This window comes from Artemia franciscana, chromosome 12 (genome assembly GCF_032884065.1).
Source record: "Artemia franciscana chromosome 12, ASM3288406v1, whole genome shotgun sequence".
NCBI lineage: Eukaryota > Metazoa > Arthropoda > Branchiopoda > Anostraca > Artemiidae > Artemia > Artemia franciscana.
Genome location: NC_088874.1, coordinates 30,897,805 through 30,914,101, shown reverse-complemented (window position 1 = coordinate 30,914,101; position 16,297 = coordinate 30,897,805). Strand labels below are relative to the sequence as shown.

General features: G+C 35.2%; 1 long non-coding RNA gene across 5 annotated transcripts in view; it reads left to right on the top strand.

Moving 5' to 3' along the window:
* Window positions 1-16,297, top strand: part of LOC136033981 (uncharacterized) — a 74,185-nt gene that overhangs the window by 38,396 nt on the left and 19,492 nt on the right. For all 5 annotated transcript variants that reach the window (XR_010619075.1, XR_010619073.1, XR_010619071.1 and 2 more), the window contains one exon: window positions 1,341-1,959. This is a non-coding gene — a long non-coding RNA (uncharacterized LOC136033981). The remainder of the gene's footprint in view (window positions 1-1,340; window positions 1,960-16,297) is intronic.

Here is a 16,297-nt window from a genome sequence, read left to right as displayed (position 1 = left end):
TACAAATATGTCACGTGACCGAGAGCCCATTTTCTTATTCAAATAACACAAACTATAAATCGTTACACATCTCCGATTTGAAGAGGATTGTACCTTCCTTTCCTGCTACTAGAAAAGTTGGCTGCGAGGGAGGACTAACTGTGTCTTGGATATGTGTCTTTTTTATGCCGTTTATGGACTTAGCGCGTGTATCAAATGACGGATTAGCTCACTATTATATTGACTCGGGACTAATCTCCGTTTGGAATCAAATGAACGCTGGAATGTTGTACCTTCAGTGAACGTTCAAGTTAGAACGCTTCAAATGAACGCTCAGTGTTGGAATGAGTCAAATTTTGTATTGGTTTTGCACTAAATCAGGACCTATCCTGTTTTTGCCAACAAGTCAGATACTGGAATCAATCTCATTTTTACATCGAGTTGGGATTTATCTAATTTTACATCGAGCTAAGACTGGTCATGTTTTTGCAATTAAGTTAATTCACACATGGGCACTGGTTTGTTTTACGTAAATTCAGCATATGGATCATCTTTGCACCGATACAGGATATATTTTTTTCGAACCTAATAATCCCTTAGTTTGTTTTCGTAAAACTCTGTTTGCTTTTTTAGTAAGTTTTTTGTAGCTTTGCTTTCGTGGATTTTCGTGAGGGAACTGACCTTTCCAGGTTTGTTACTATAAACTTTTGTCTTCTAGCTTATCCAGTTGATGGTTAAAATATGTAAAGCAGTCAGTTTTTATTTACAGATTGATACGTGAGTAGTTAGACAGTCAAATATTCAAACAGAGAGAAAAACAGAAACCACTGTCCTATACTTCCGGGTCAGAAAGTGTACTATATAATTTTGTTGAGGTATTTTAGGAAGGCAATCCCTTTATTTTTTGTTTCTGGGTATACAAATATCTAAGAACCATTTTTTAAATTGATTGGTTTCAAATCCGTGTTAAGATGGAAAATTGACTGAAGTGAGTTTATTTTACACTGTGAAAGTGAATCGGATATTTTCTTTTATATCTGATTAGATGCAATTCTTTCTTATGTCAGTAAAAAAGGAAAACTTTTTGAGGCGTACCTTTTTTACAGGCAAATTCTCTTTTTATGAATTTTAAACTATTCATGATATTGAACGGTAGCAAATATTGGACATTGCGCTAGTAAATAAAACTGTTTAAAAAGTTTTTCAATTTTAATGGCTATTTCAATTATAAAAGACATCTCCGGTATTTTTAAAAGAAAAGGAAAGACGCCTAAAGATTGCCAATATTTGTTTTTTTTCATTTTCTTTTATTATTTCAAGCAAGTTGTCACGAAAATATTCTTATTTGTCTTATATTTCAGGATTTAAATCTAGTTTTTACTATCTCAAGCAAGTTTTATCTCAAGCAAGCAAGTCTCAAGTCAAGCAATCGTACTTGTTTTGGACTTCTCGCCTCTACTGTGTCTGCTTACACAAATTAAACTTAAGGTCTTAGCAGAACCTAAGTTTACCTTAAGACTTAAGAAGATTTTATATTAATCAGCTTAAAAGACTATGCATATTAACGATAGCATATGGAACGATACCTACTACGAATATTGCCCAAAACCAACGATAAACTGTTCAACATTTGATCAATTTTGTACATATTATAGTGAAACGGATTGTGGCTGTGGTAACTTTACGGAAGAAGACAAAATCAGTTGTTATGAGTATTTCAGTACACCCACAATGACAGAATGGCTCCTTGTCTGCTTACATGCTATTGTCTTCTTGGCTGGAATTGCTGGAAATCTCTTGGTGTGTTTAGCGGTCATACAAAACCCGAGAATGAGAACTGTGACAAACTTGTTGATTGTAAATTTAGCGGTGGCCGATTTGCTCGTTATTGTAATTTGTTTGCCCCCTACGGTGGCGTGGGATGTTACTTCAACTTGGTTTCTTGGACGGTGGCTTTGTAAAATAGTTATTTACTTACAGGTTAGTTGTTTTACTTTTTTTTAGTTACTTACAAGCTCGGAAGTTCGAATGAAGTTGAAAGAAAATCTGAGTTTGGAACATTTAACACATTTAGTTTCAATTTATTGGTTCTTTTTTAGACATCTGAATTTTTTGTTGTGTATAGCTTCTTGGACAGTACCTATTTAAATAACAATTTATTTAGTTACTGTTGTAAAAAGTTCTTTTTTTTTAATCACTGATGTTACACCTTACTAAAAACTACTGAATCTGAATAGGTTGACTCTATTTTATTTGCCTTGGTAAGACAAAACAAATTCTGTTAATTTCAGATGCGATCTATTCTTTAGAAAGCTGCAAGAAATTTAGTTTTTTCTTACAAAAAAAAATTATATTAGGTGCTTTTAAAATGATGATTTGAATTGAATCATTAATAGTAGTTTGTCCATCTCAGAGTCAATGTGCTAAAAGTATTTTTATTTAATTTTAAAAATTCTTAGAGATTCACAAAATTCCTGTGACAGTTGGCTGAGAATGGTAATGTATTAGAGAAAATTAAGAAACTTTTTACTGAGCTTTATCTTTAATTCTGTGGACAGATGGATGTGCTTTTAACAAAAAGTTGATTTCATTCAGATAATTTAATTATACCCATAAATTGTAATAAGTAGACTTTGAAAACTCCACTGGATTCGAGAATTCCACTCTAGATATATACAATTTTTATGGGCTAAAATTAAAATCTTAGAAATAACACATCATTGAAATACAAAAAAAAAACAAGGACATAAAAAAAAGACAGAGAGATAAGAGTAAAATTGCGTTAAAATTAGACTAAAACATCTTACAAAGAAAAATCTATCATTGAAGAAAAAATAGATGAAGCAAAATCACCCCCAAAAAAGAAAGGCAACGCAGAGCTGTAGTCCAAGGATAAACTACTACGCTAAATGGAGACACAAACAGGAAGAAAGAAAGAAAGCGTTTATGAAACAGGCAATGGAACAAGGAAAGGGGGTGGAGGGGAAATCCGTTTACTTTAAGATGTTGTTTTGACTTTACTGACCCTTTTTGATACTTTAGACTTACCACTTCAGTGCCTGAAGTTTGGTGTAAACTCAGAGAAAATGTTCATTTTCTGAAATTAATATTTTCAAAGATATGAAATCAAACAGTTGTTCTCTTATATTCTACTCGTATAATTAAATATAAAGACAAGGATTTTCAACTGAAAGTAAGAATTAAAACGTAAAATGAACAGAGATTTATCCGTATCTGAGGGGGGCTGTCACCTCCTCAATCTCTTGCTCTTCAAGCTATTGTACCTTGAAAAAACCTTATTATTCTAATTAAACTACCGTTTGTTTTAATAGACGTTCTTAAAAAATTGGGACAAATAATAATACTTTAGCTACACAACGAGTCATTCAGGAGGGGGCAGAGCCCCTCATACTCATAAGAATTTCTCTTCGTTATATGTTTTAATATTGTTCCTTACTTAGTGTTGAAAAAATTATTTTTTAATTTCCTGATCGTTTTTCAAATAATGCCTGGAAATCCACCTCCCTCTTCAAGGAAAATTTCCCCGACAAAAGTTTCTCCGTGGAGAGATCTTCGTCAAACCACCTCCCTCGGAGAAATTTCTCCCGGACAATTCCATCCTCGATAAAAATTCCCCCGGAAAAATTTTTGCAGACAGTTACGGCTGGAAAATTCTCCTTAGCCTACTTTCAAGTGAAAAAACTTGTTTTCTATTTACCTTCTGATCGCTTTTCAAATAAGGCAGCCTTTTCTTCCCCCCTCTATGGAGAATTCTTACTGAAAATCTTGCCCATTCCCCCAATTGACAGTTTCTCCGCAGTAAATTCCCCCATGGGTAATTTTAACCGCGGAAAATTTGACTACGAAGAATTTTTCTTTCGGAAAATTCGCCTCCCTACTGATAAATTCCCCAAACAATTCAGATCCCGCTGGAAACACTCACTGGACAATTACCCAAGAAAATATCCACATTTTAAATTGAGTCGTCAAAGGTAAAGTAAAACAAACAAATAGAGTTTCTTATAGGAGTTTTGGCAAATACCCCTAGTGTAAAAATTCCCTGGAAAATTTAGCTATGAAAAATTTCCCTTTCAAATAAAAATTCTTCACGTGGAGGTCATTTCCAAACACAAGGTAATTATAACTTTCAACTATGCTGAACAAAATCGCTATCTAAAATTTTTGATCGGATAACCCCAGGGAAAAAAGGGTATGGGAAGGGTTTAAATGCCTCTAGGGGTCACATCATCCCTAGAAGCATAGCTACTAGAATCATCAACTATCCTTAAGAAAATGCCTGTCTCCGAGTGATTCTGTCAATTCTATACCCTTGTAAAATATCTATAGTTAAAATAAATCAAAGATGTATAATAAAAGGTAGAAATTATAATCAAAATATATAGCTGCATATCCTTCTTTAAAAACTTTAATCGTTCAATTAATAATAAATGTTAAGATAATAGAGTTTCAGTAAAAATCTTCAAAACATATTTAAATATCTATTTTATAGTTTAGTGCTGCAAAAGCCATATTACTGGGAATATCCCGCTCGAAGCATTGTGACAAAAAGTAAAATTTTCGAAAATGTGAAATATTTACTTTCAAGCATAACTAAAACTTCAGCTTAAGAGTTGGAGGCTTGAGAAGACTGGGTGAAGCCTCCTTGAATTAATTGTATCTAAAATATGTGTTCGAAGAATTTGCCATAAAAAGCAATTGAAATTGTGACCCTATAATAAGTTTTTCTTATTTCTGACTCCATCCTAATAAATTTTTGAAGAATTGTATTTTTCAAGGATTATCGTCATTCTAGTAGCCTCGTTTTACAATAATGATACTTGAATGTAAAAACGGCAGTTGAAAGGGGAAATAGTAGCCATACTACACGTTTATGAGAGCCTTGGATTAAACAATTCGTAGTAACAAACTGTAAGTAAAGAGAAACTATTGTCAGTTGAAACCGAAAATCAAAAAAGGAAAGGTTTAATTCAAATGTATGCGGCAACAAAATCTGTCACGCATGAAGATTCTAAGTATGCAATTTTTTTTTAACTCTATAACAATGAAAGCTAATAGTACATCACAATGGGCAGGATTATAAAAAAAAGAAGTAAAACTCCTTTACAAACGGTGTGATCTTGATGCAAATCGGGCAATAAAATTCAATATGCATGATCAAACAGTGCGTGGTAACAAACTGCAGTAAGGAGCGACCCGGCTCAATAGTAGCCGAAACTGCGAGTTTTGAATGGTTAACTTCCATATTGTTGCTCATTTTGTTTTAGTAAAGTTTGAATTTTGTCCCAATTCCTTCAGAACCACTCGTGAAACACAAGGTTCGTTTAATTAGAACAATAAGAAGCTTTTTAAAAAATACCAAGAAACTTTCGCGTAAAGAGCGAGATGTTGAGGAGGGGGCCATCCCCTTCATTTACGTAATAATTTCTGTCTGTTTTAAGTTTTACTGTTGCTCCTCTTTTTCAGTTGAAAAAACTTTTATTTTATTTAATCAAACAGTTCGTGGTAACGAACTGTAGTAAGGAGCGACCCGGCTCAATAGTAACCAAAACTCTAAAAATTGGAATTTTGATACCAATAGCTACATCAAAAGAATCGCATTTTAATGCTAGTTTTAAATATATAAGTTTCATCAAGTTTAGTCTTACCCATCAAAAGTTACGAGCCTGAGAAAATATGCGTTATTTTAGAAAATAGGGGGAAACGCCCCCTAAAAGTCATAGAATCTTAACGAAAATCACACCATCAGATTCAGCGTATCAGAGAACCCTACTGTAGAAGTTTCGAGCTTCTATCTACAAAAATGTGGAATTTTGCATTTTTTGCCAGAAGGCAGATCACGGATGCGTGTTTATTTGTTTTTTGTTTTTTTTTTGTTTTTTTTTCCCAGGGGTGATCGTATCGACCCAGTTGTCCTAGAATGTTGCAAGAGGGCTCATTCTAACGGAAATGAAAAGTTCCTGTGCCCTTTTTAAGTGACCAAAAAAATTGGAGGGCACCTAGGCCCCCTCCCACGCTAATTATTTTCCCAAATTCAACGGATCAAAATTCTGAGATAGCCATTTTATTCAGCGTAGTCGAAAAACCTTATAACTATGTCTTTGGGGACGACTTACTCCCCCACAGTCCCCGTGGGAGGGGCAACAAGTTATAAACTTTGACCTGTGCTTACATATAGTAATGGTTATTGGGAAGTATACAGGCGTTTTCAGGAGGATTTTTTTGGTTTGGGGGAGGGGTTGAGAAGAGGGGGATATGCTGGGGGAACTTTCCTTCGAGAATTTGTAATGGGAGAAGAAAATTTCCATGAAGGGAGAGCAGGATTTACTAGCATTATTTAAAAAAAAACAATTAAAAAATAAAAGTGAAAAAGCTTTTTCAGCTGGAAGTAAGGAACAGCAATAAAACTTAAAACAAACAGAAATTATTACCCATATGAGGGGCTCACCTCCTTCTAATACCTCGCTCTTTACGCTAAAGTATTTTCGGTAATTTCAACTACTTATTCTACGGCTTTTGTGATTCAGGGGGTCATTCTTAATGAATTGGGATAAAATTTAAGCTTTAGTGTAAAGAGCGAGGTACTGACGATGGGGCGAATCCCCTCATATATGTAATAAAAACATGAGAATACAAAAGTTCTTTACGTAAGCTAATTTATAAGTTACGTAAATCTTTTACCAATAAAAAGATTCGTAAAAAATTAAAAGTTCTAGTTGCCTTTTTAATTAACCAAAAAATCGGGGGGCAACTAGGCTTCGTCCCCCGCTCTTTTTTTCTCAAAATCATTCGATCGAAATTATGAGAAAGCCATTGAGCCCCCCCAAAAAAAATATGCAAATTTCGTTTTGATTATTCCTCTGCGGAGAGCCAAAATCAAAACATGCATTGATTCAAAAACGTTCAGAAATTAATTAAAAAAAACAAGTTTTTTCAACTGAAAGTAAGGAGTGACATCAAAACTTAAAACGCACAGAAATTACTTCGTATATGAAAGAGGCTGCTTCCTCATCAACGCCCCGCTCTTTACGCTAAAGTTTTTTACTGTTTTAGAAAGAAGAATTGAGAGAAAGAGTCAAACTTTAGCGTAAAGAGCGGGGCGTTGATGAGGAAGCAGCCTCTTTCATATACGAAGTAATTTCTGTGCGTTTTAAGTTTTGATGTCACTCCTTACTTTCAGTTGAAAAAACTTCTTTTTTTTATTTAATACTTAATAGATTGAGCTTGACCATCACTATAGTTATTTTTATGTTTAATCATAGAGAAAGAAAAAGAAGCAACAATTTTACCAGGTCTCTAAAAGAGTGATATAGCATATTTTACATCCTTTCTTTCGGCAAAGCTAACCGTGTTGTCAAGCTCTGATAAAAGGATAAAACATCACTCCAAAGTAAATGAGCCACTCCCAGGACGTATCCAGCAATTTTGGTGTTATGCGGCAAGTTTTGGTAAATAGATATTTGCAATATGCCTCAAAAAATTCTGCATGTTCAGGTGATTGGTTCGGTCCTCTTACCTATGTCTGTTTTGAGTCTCGAGATATTTGAAAGTTTTGGCTTTTTTTAAATGTTAAGATATATCTACTTTTCTCGAGTCCAAAAGTAGCTAGAACTTAGTGCTTGCTATCAAATCTGTTTTCTATTTAAAGCCATATAACAAACTTCCTTGCATAACAATTATTCAGCAATAACAATCGTTAAACCCCAGGCATTGGTGTAAATCCAAAAGAATAATCTTGGAGGGGACGAATTCCCTTTCCATTATTCACCCTATATTAAGTAAATAGTCAAATTCCACTGGAGGTTGGAATGAAGCCACATCGTGTTGTAAAATAAAAAGGATTTTATCAGAAAAACAAACATGATCATAAACTGCTTATTCTAGAAGCTGTTTAAAACGAAAATTTGCAAATGAAAATTTGGAGCCATACTAGCTTTGGAAGAGCGAAAGAGGTCTAAAAGGGCAAAGTTTCCTTTGCCCTGCCACATAACAATGAAAACTTAGTTGAAAAATTTGCACCTGTCAGAGGAGTTCATAAAAAGTAAAAGTGTCATTTTGGTTTATTTTTATACTTATTAAAAGCCTTGCATAACATCTTAATAAATCTTATAAGTTGGTTGGCAAAATCCTATGTGTCTGAACTGAGCGTCTGAAAAGACCTGTATCAAAACCTTTCATATACCCCTTACTTACATCCTCTCCCTTTCTCTATTAAAAGTTTTCTTTATGTGTATTTCCCAATCCCATATTTTGCAATGCTTTTAATCGTCCGAAATCCTCTGAATCCGATACTGAAACATACCACTCATTTTAGTCCACCTAACCGGAAAATCAAGCCATTCTTAAGGTCCATGAACTTGGGACGAAAGGCCATAATGTGAACAAAGCCATATCATGGTTTGCAATCATAACTCTTTTGTGGCCATATTGCCTTTCAACATGTTTGAGGTGTTTATTTTACAGTTTATACTTATTGAGTGCAGTGGAGCAGGGAAACAATTTTGAAGCATTTTTATAAAATATACACTTCGCAAAGTTTCCATTGTTCACTTTAAAGCAAGAAATGTTATTCAGCGAAAAGATTTTGAGGCTTGTGACGGGATAGTAACTGTGTTTCATCTTAAATTATTCTTTCCATTGCTTTGATGAAATGTTTTGTTTTAATATAGTAAAAACAAACAAAGTCCAAATAAGAAACTAAATAAAAGAAAGCAACGAAAGTTGCTTACACAAGTCATGAATTCAATTATTCTAATATATCTGCGGGTTAGTCATTGCCATTCTTGTTTCAACTATGCAACGTAATGAGTTAAAATGCTATTGAAAGACTGTACTTGCATCAAAAGTTAAAATCAAAAGCTATTAAAGTTAGTTTCTAACAGACTTGTTGTAGACATGCTTCGAATATGGACAGTCCTAATACTTCATTTTAATCAAGGAGATAAAGCCAGCTTTTCTGAAAGGACAAGTTGACAACGTCTTTCCATTCACATTAGTGCCAGGCCCAACTTCAAAGAGAATTAGAGCTATCAGTTCGGTCAAACATTTCTCTTATGTTTTTCAAACAGTTGTAAGGTTAAGTGGACTTTAATATAAAGCATAAAAAACATTATTTTTGAAATAAAAAGAGAGTGTACCCTATCAAAAATTATATATAGAACAAATCTTGCGTTCTGCATAGACCTTCGCTGTTGTAGAAAATTTTTTAAACAAAAAGTGGAAGATAAAGATCATGCTTTCTTTTTAATGTTTTGGAAGGTTCGATTTATATCACAAAAGGTCTCTTTCCTGCTTTAAATAGTAAGAAAATACTACTCTACGGTGAATAAGAGCATTTAATTAATGACTGAAGACCGCTCTAATTACAGTCTCGTAAATTTTGGCTATATCCTAATTGCTTTCATTTCTACAAATGAAAAGCTGTAAAAGGAAAAATTCTGAGTTTAATAACATTTGGAAAAATAGGGAGATAAACAGAAAAAAGAAAACAGGAGATGTAACTACATGTTAAATCAATAGCCAAAGTTGGCGAATAGACATTAAGCTATCCATTTGTTAGGCTACTGGCATAGAACAATTGCATAAAAACCTTTTGACACTATTACTACTAAGTAACCTCTGCAGAACCAAGCCGCCTAAGGCCAATACAAATGCAGACGCTCTTCCTCCACCTTAATCTGTTTCGTATTTTCATATTTACTTTCGTGGTTTTTAATAGTACTTTTAAGTGGGAGGAGCCCTACATGTATCAAAACCGAATTCAAAGAAAAAATTGCATTGAGAAGGAGTACAGAAGGGAGAAAAATAGGAAGACCTCATTTAGAAATTAAGTTAATAAATTTGAGTTGCTTTTTAACAATCAGATCTTGATGTAAATCCGAAAAATTACAATAAAGCCATTCAGTTACATGTCTGTCCTTGAATCATCTTTCATTCATTTTAATCACAAAGCATCTTATGCTACTTTATTTTATTATTATTTATTTATTCTAATCATTAAATGACTACTAGAGCTTACATATTCCGGTGAGATAGGCTCCCTTCTAAGTTTCTAAGACCAATTGCTTCATACGGAGTAACCGGGAACAAAAGCAAAATTCCTGCCCTGACTCTGAAACACAACATTCAATACATTTATACAGAGAAGAGATAAAATTTTTGCTTTGGTTCCCAGAAATGATGGCTTTGATAGCGCAATATTTTTCAATATAGCACAGCTTCTGGCGAATGTCCCTCCCGTTTTTCTAAAAAGAAGGCATATTTTTTATGCCCCTTCCTGTTGTGGGTATAGCTTTATACCCTGTTAAGGGGAAGGAGATAGTAATATAACAATCTTCTTCTAATCTGCTTTTAGGAGTTAAACGAAGGAGGAGAGACAGTTAAGTATGAATTCAGGAGCTATTAGATGTGTTATTGTAAAGCTAAATGAACAAAAAAAAAATAATAAAAATCATTCACCGGTATGCAATAATATTATATATGCAATAATATTAGTCTCTAATATTTAGAGACTATCTAGAAATAGTCTCTCCAGCCAGTGTCTCTTCAGTGATATGACTGAATCTCCCATGTGTATTGTAACACTAACAAATTGTCGTTGTCACATCGAAAGTTCATATGTGATATTTTCAATTTTTTTACATGTTTGCTAAACTCTGTACATATATATTAAGTAGTTCTTCAAAGGAAGATTAGTTGGGTCAAGTAAATCAGAAGCACCAACTCGCGGAAATATAGTGGAGACTCAAGAATGTTTCCATTTTTAATGAAAAACGATAAGAAAGATATTTAACAATGTAGGGCCTGGGGTAATTTACTTTTTTTTCGATTTTTTTAACGAAAACACGAAAAAGATATATTAATATCTTAAAAAATAGTATCCGAGATTCCTAGAGGTCCCAAGGGTATATTCCGAAAACTTCATTTGCCCCTGAGTAAGTCAAAAGACGCTATGCGCAGCAGAAAATTCCAATCATCTGCAATACCTCGGGAAAAACCCGGTGAATGGAGTTGGTAAAAACTTTAGGGGGTCTTCTAAGGGGCGAATCAGACCCCCTACTTGACTTTGGGGAGTCAAGTGTTTTCTCTGCAATTTTACTGATATCCTTTGCAGTGAAAGTCCCTACGGGACCTACTGTCAATCCACAGCTAAGTAGCATAGTAAATCAAAAGACATAATGCGTTACAATGGTATCAAAATGACCTATTTGCAGTATTTTAGGAACGGCTCTGGGTAACAAGTGTAAGCTACCAAAGAATCAGGGGCAAGTCAGCCTTAAATCTGGAGTTGGAGGGAGGGAGCAGAGTGGAATGGTCTAAACATTTTGATATACAGGCTGAATAAAACTTCTTGGTCTGTGAGTCCCTGTCAGACCACAATCTATTTCCATTGAAAAAGATTATTTAACCTTTACATTAAAAAGGTTATCTAAGGGCCACATCAGCATAGTCTCCGGAAAAATCTGGGTGATCAAGTGGCAGTTTTCTGGAGGAGTTGGTTGAACCAAGTTCACCTAAGATTTTGAATTAGAGGGGTGGGAAAAATGAAAGGAAACCATGTATTCGGGTCATTTACATGGCATATCTGCAATGTTTTGGAAATGACTTAAGGGGATCAACCTTAAAATTTCAGAGTATCGAGGGAGAGGAGGTAAGAGGACTTCATGTTTTACATTTAGAGGGAGGGGATGTGGTGATCGACAAATATGCTGGTTGGCTCTGCCTGGAGTTTTGAAATTGTTAACCCAAGTTAAACTTAAAATCTAATCACCTTGAACTCTAGAGGTCAATCAGACAACAATCTATCCATCCAAGCTATCAATATAAAGTATCTATAACATCTCAGAGGCACCCAGAGGGATCCAGTTATAACATTTAGGGCATGTTTTGCGAGCGAATTGGCCAATGAATTGTCATGTTGTAGGAAAGAGATAAGAGTGCAATAAATTTTATCCCCTAAATGTTGCTCTAATTGCAAGAACTAATGATTAAAATGGGTCAATTGCTACTGGTATTCGACAAACATGAGACGTCAAGTGCGGAATATACCCTTGGGACCTCTAGGAATCTCGGATACTATTTTTTTACAAAGAAGGCACAAGAAGAAGCCTAGTTATGCTATATTTTTCAATTCCCAGCAGAATAAGCCCCCTCCCAAGCTTTTACACCCACCCCTTTCACGTAAGTCGCCACAAAAATTGTTGACCTATTTTTGGCCTTTGGTTGGGCCTGTCTTGGAAGGGGGATAACATTTTGTTTCAATTATCCCCCTCTAATTAATTCCCCTTGCCTTAATCCATAGACTTTGAGTATAAATTTAGATTAAACAGTAAAGTTGATTTTTCGACTCTCTTTGGGGAAGGGGATAGCAAGTTGTAAAACGATTTTATATACATTGGTTTTTCACTGTCCCGAGGACTTATGGCAACAAGTTTTAATCGGATCAAGGATAAATGTTTTTTTTTGAACCGTTACCGCTCTCCCTGCCCTAAATGTTTTAATTAAATTGTACACAGCACATCCAACAGGCCCCTTCTTCTTTCCACCATAATTCCTATCTATAAACAATTATAACCGTTATAGCTACTACAACCATTCAGTTATAGCCGTGGCCCCAAAAGCCGAGGAGTCTTCATCCCTGCAGGCATATTTATATTAAAGCCTTCTGACTATCTGGAGTAAAATAGCTATTTGTTCAGATGTCTTTGGGGTTCAGTGAGTAAGGGTGGTTTATGTAGCAAAAAGGGGCACAGGACAGGAGCTGGTTGCCATCCAGTCACTTTTGACCCCTATTAGCGGCAAATGAACTTACAGAAAAATGAGTACCCTTCAAAGTTTCTGCGACAAACCCTTTCAAACGAAGCACCCTAGAAAATAATAAATAAAAAGGGTACAGTGAGGTGATTTCATATGCCTTTTGTGTGAGTCACGTAGGCCATATACAATTTCACTTAAGCAGCTTAACAATGGTACCGCTTACTCATGGTTACTTAAAGATTTTTCTATGATGGGAAAGTTGTATCCCCGACAAGATGTTTGTGGTATATATATATTTTTTCTGTATTTAAGGAAAATATAATGTTTAGCCAGTTTCGACTTTATTTTCTATCTAAAAAATAATTGAATTCCCTTCTTCCAAGGGATGAATGTCTGTATTTTACGAAAACATTCTGTTGCCCAGGATTTATCATACTAATCTGACAAGGAAGCTCTTCCAATTTAGTCTTAATCTTCAATATTGAGTATTATTTCCATTGCTATTGCTCGGGAATAATTAAAGAGATTTGACGTCAATGCAAAAACTTGACCTCGAAATTTAGGTTTCTAGGCCATTGGAAGCTTTGTAAAGTATGGCAAAACTTGGTTGACTTAAATGGATATTTTGTCTTTTTTCTGAAATTTTGAATTTTTTTTCACGCTTCATATATGAGAAAACTTTTGTTATTTGCTGACTGTTTCTATACATTTTATGTTCAGATTACATTTTATGTTATTTTTTGTAATATTATAATATTGTGGTATTATTAATATATTTTACTATGATTATATGTACTCTTATGCTGTAGTGTCTATTTTCTATGCTATTGAATATTCCTAGAAACCTTTTTGCTCCTGATAAGGGTGCCAAGTACAGATGGGGGGGGGGGGTATTATTGATTCTACTAGATTGTATTATCCAGTGAGTATGAAACATATCTTTTTCGTGTTTTCGTTAAAAAATCGCACCCCCCCCCAAGCCCCCCCGCGCGCGTAAGTCGTTACGCGCCATATTAGTTATGCGCCATTGTAGTTCTGTTCCTGTGTCCCACCTGTGAATATATATAGATTTATATATGTGTTTCAAACTACGTAAAAATTGCGAATAAACAACATTCTTGGCTTTCCCATTGTCTGTGCATATACAAAGCCGTATGTACTAATAATGACGTCATATGCAAACGCTCTTTTTACAAACAAACAAACATGCATCCACACAACTCGTTTTTATATAGATAGATAGATAGATAGATACAATACAAATTAACTGCGTAAAACTTGCGAATATACAACATTCTTCGCTGTCCAATTGTCGCTGCATATCTATACATTGTCAGGTTTACCGACCCTCGAACATGCAACGTACAATTGTCCATGGGAAAAACAATCAGTATTAAGATCTATACCACATTTTTCTAATGATTGACCTTGAGCTTTGTTAATGGTGATTGCAAATGCTAATCGAATTGGGAATTGCAATCTTTTAAATTGAAAAAGCAGATCCGTTGGAATCATGGGAATGCGAGGAATAAGAACAGCCTCACCCTCATAAGGCCCTGTCAAGATTGTGGCCTCTATTAGGTTTTCCATTGTTTTTTTTACGGCAAGTCGCGTGCCATTGCAAAGCTTTGGTGGGTTGATATTTCTTAAAAGTATTATTGGTACGCCTATTTTTAGTTGTAGCACGTGTGGTGGAAACCCTGAAGGATCTATGGAATTTAAAAATTCAGATGGATAATTAACCGCTTCATTTGGTTCCAAAACTGTGTCGACTGACTTGTAAAGGACTGCCTGGTCTCGAATCTTGGTCAAAGTAATATTGTTGATTTCGTGGACGTCTATATTTTTGGGTGCGAGAATCGCTCTTTCACTTAGCCATTTATTATTTTTATAATTTTTTAGAATATTCGGAAATACTTTTTCAATCAATTCATTTTTGGACGTCACTAAATTACAGAAATCAGCAGGTAGTTGTATACGTCCTGAAATTGAGTCTACTGGGAGCTTTCCGTTTCCAATTGTCAGCAATTGATCTGAAAATGTTTGACCAGAGTCATCGTTTTGCAAAAGGACACGCATATTTGTAGTTAATTTTAATATTTTTACGTGTGCCCATAAATTAGAATTTTTCAGGCAAGCATTCATTCGTCTTCAATGGCTCTGGTGGTGCAGCCAATAGAGGAAGTTTAACTTTTCCTGAGGCGCAACACATTCCCATTGTTTCACCATTGAATTTCAAGGCCTTGCAATAGGGACAAATTTTAGACATTGTCCCGATTTGAACACATCTACTCCAGCTATAATCATCGACTGGGTTGTACCTGAATGCCAGGCGATAACTTTCAGGTTGCTCTGATTCCTCGGCACGCTTTCTTTTCTTACTTTCTCTATCAGCAGCAAGCCTGATTTCTTGCTGTTCTTGTGATTTCCCGGCACGCTTTCTTTTCTTACTTTCTCTATCAGCAGCAAGCCTGATTTCTTGCTGTTCTTGTAATTCCTCGGCACGCCTTCTTTTTTCACTTTCTCTTTTAGCAGCAAGTCTGCTTCCGCGTTGCTCTGGTAGTTCCTCGGCACGCTTTCTGTTCTTTTTTTCTCTATCAGCCTCAAGCCTGTTCCCTTGCTGTTCTTTTGATTCCTCGGCACGCTTTCTGTTCTTTCTTTCTCTATCAGCCTCAAGCCTGTTTCCTTGCTGATCTTTTGATTCCTCGGCACGCTTTCTGTTCTTTCTTTCTCTATCAGTTTCAAGCCTGTTTCCTTGCTGTTCTTTTGATTCCTCGGCACGCTTTCTTTTCTGACTTTGTCTATCAGCAGCAAGTTTTTTGGCATAGACTCTTTGAGCATCTTCATCGGCTTTTGCCATGGTAAAATCATCAGTCATTGTAAACTTAAACATTAATAGATTTCTACGTGAACATATGTCTTAAATATCTTGAATGACGTCACCGTCAAAGCAAACATGACGACAACTAACTTCATGACGTCAGTCAACACAGAAACATGACGTCACCTGATCCACAGACAGACAGACAACTTATTTTTATATATATAGATAAGTTGTCTGTCCGTTACGCCAGATTATATCTTCTATATATATAAAAGAAAACAAACTAGAATGTAAAAACTGGAAATTGCATAAATATTTCGAAATATTTTGACAATAGATTAAAGTAATTCGGAAACCTTAAAATAGATACTTAAAATTTGAGTTTTATTATAAATCGTTGAGCTTTAGAAAGCTTGGCACGTGAAGAGGAATTTTTAGTATAGATCTTAAAATGACAGAAGAAACAGCCGAAGAAGCTGCTCAAATAGTTGAGCAGCCCGGGACACTCAAAGAGAAATCACAGACTGGGACACCGGGGCACAAATGACAACCGGGACATAGGGAATATAAATGATGACCGGGACACAGGGACACAACTACAACGGGGACGCTGGGGGGCACAGAGGGATATATAAATGACGACGGCGACACAGGGAATGGTCGATTAGTAATCACCATCAACAAAGCTCAAGGGCAACCATTAGAATCATGAGGTATAGA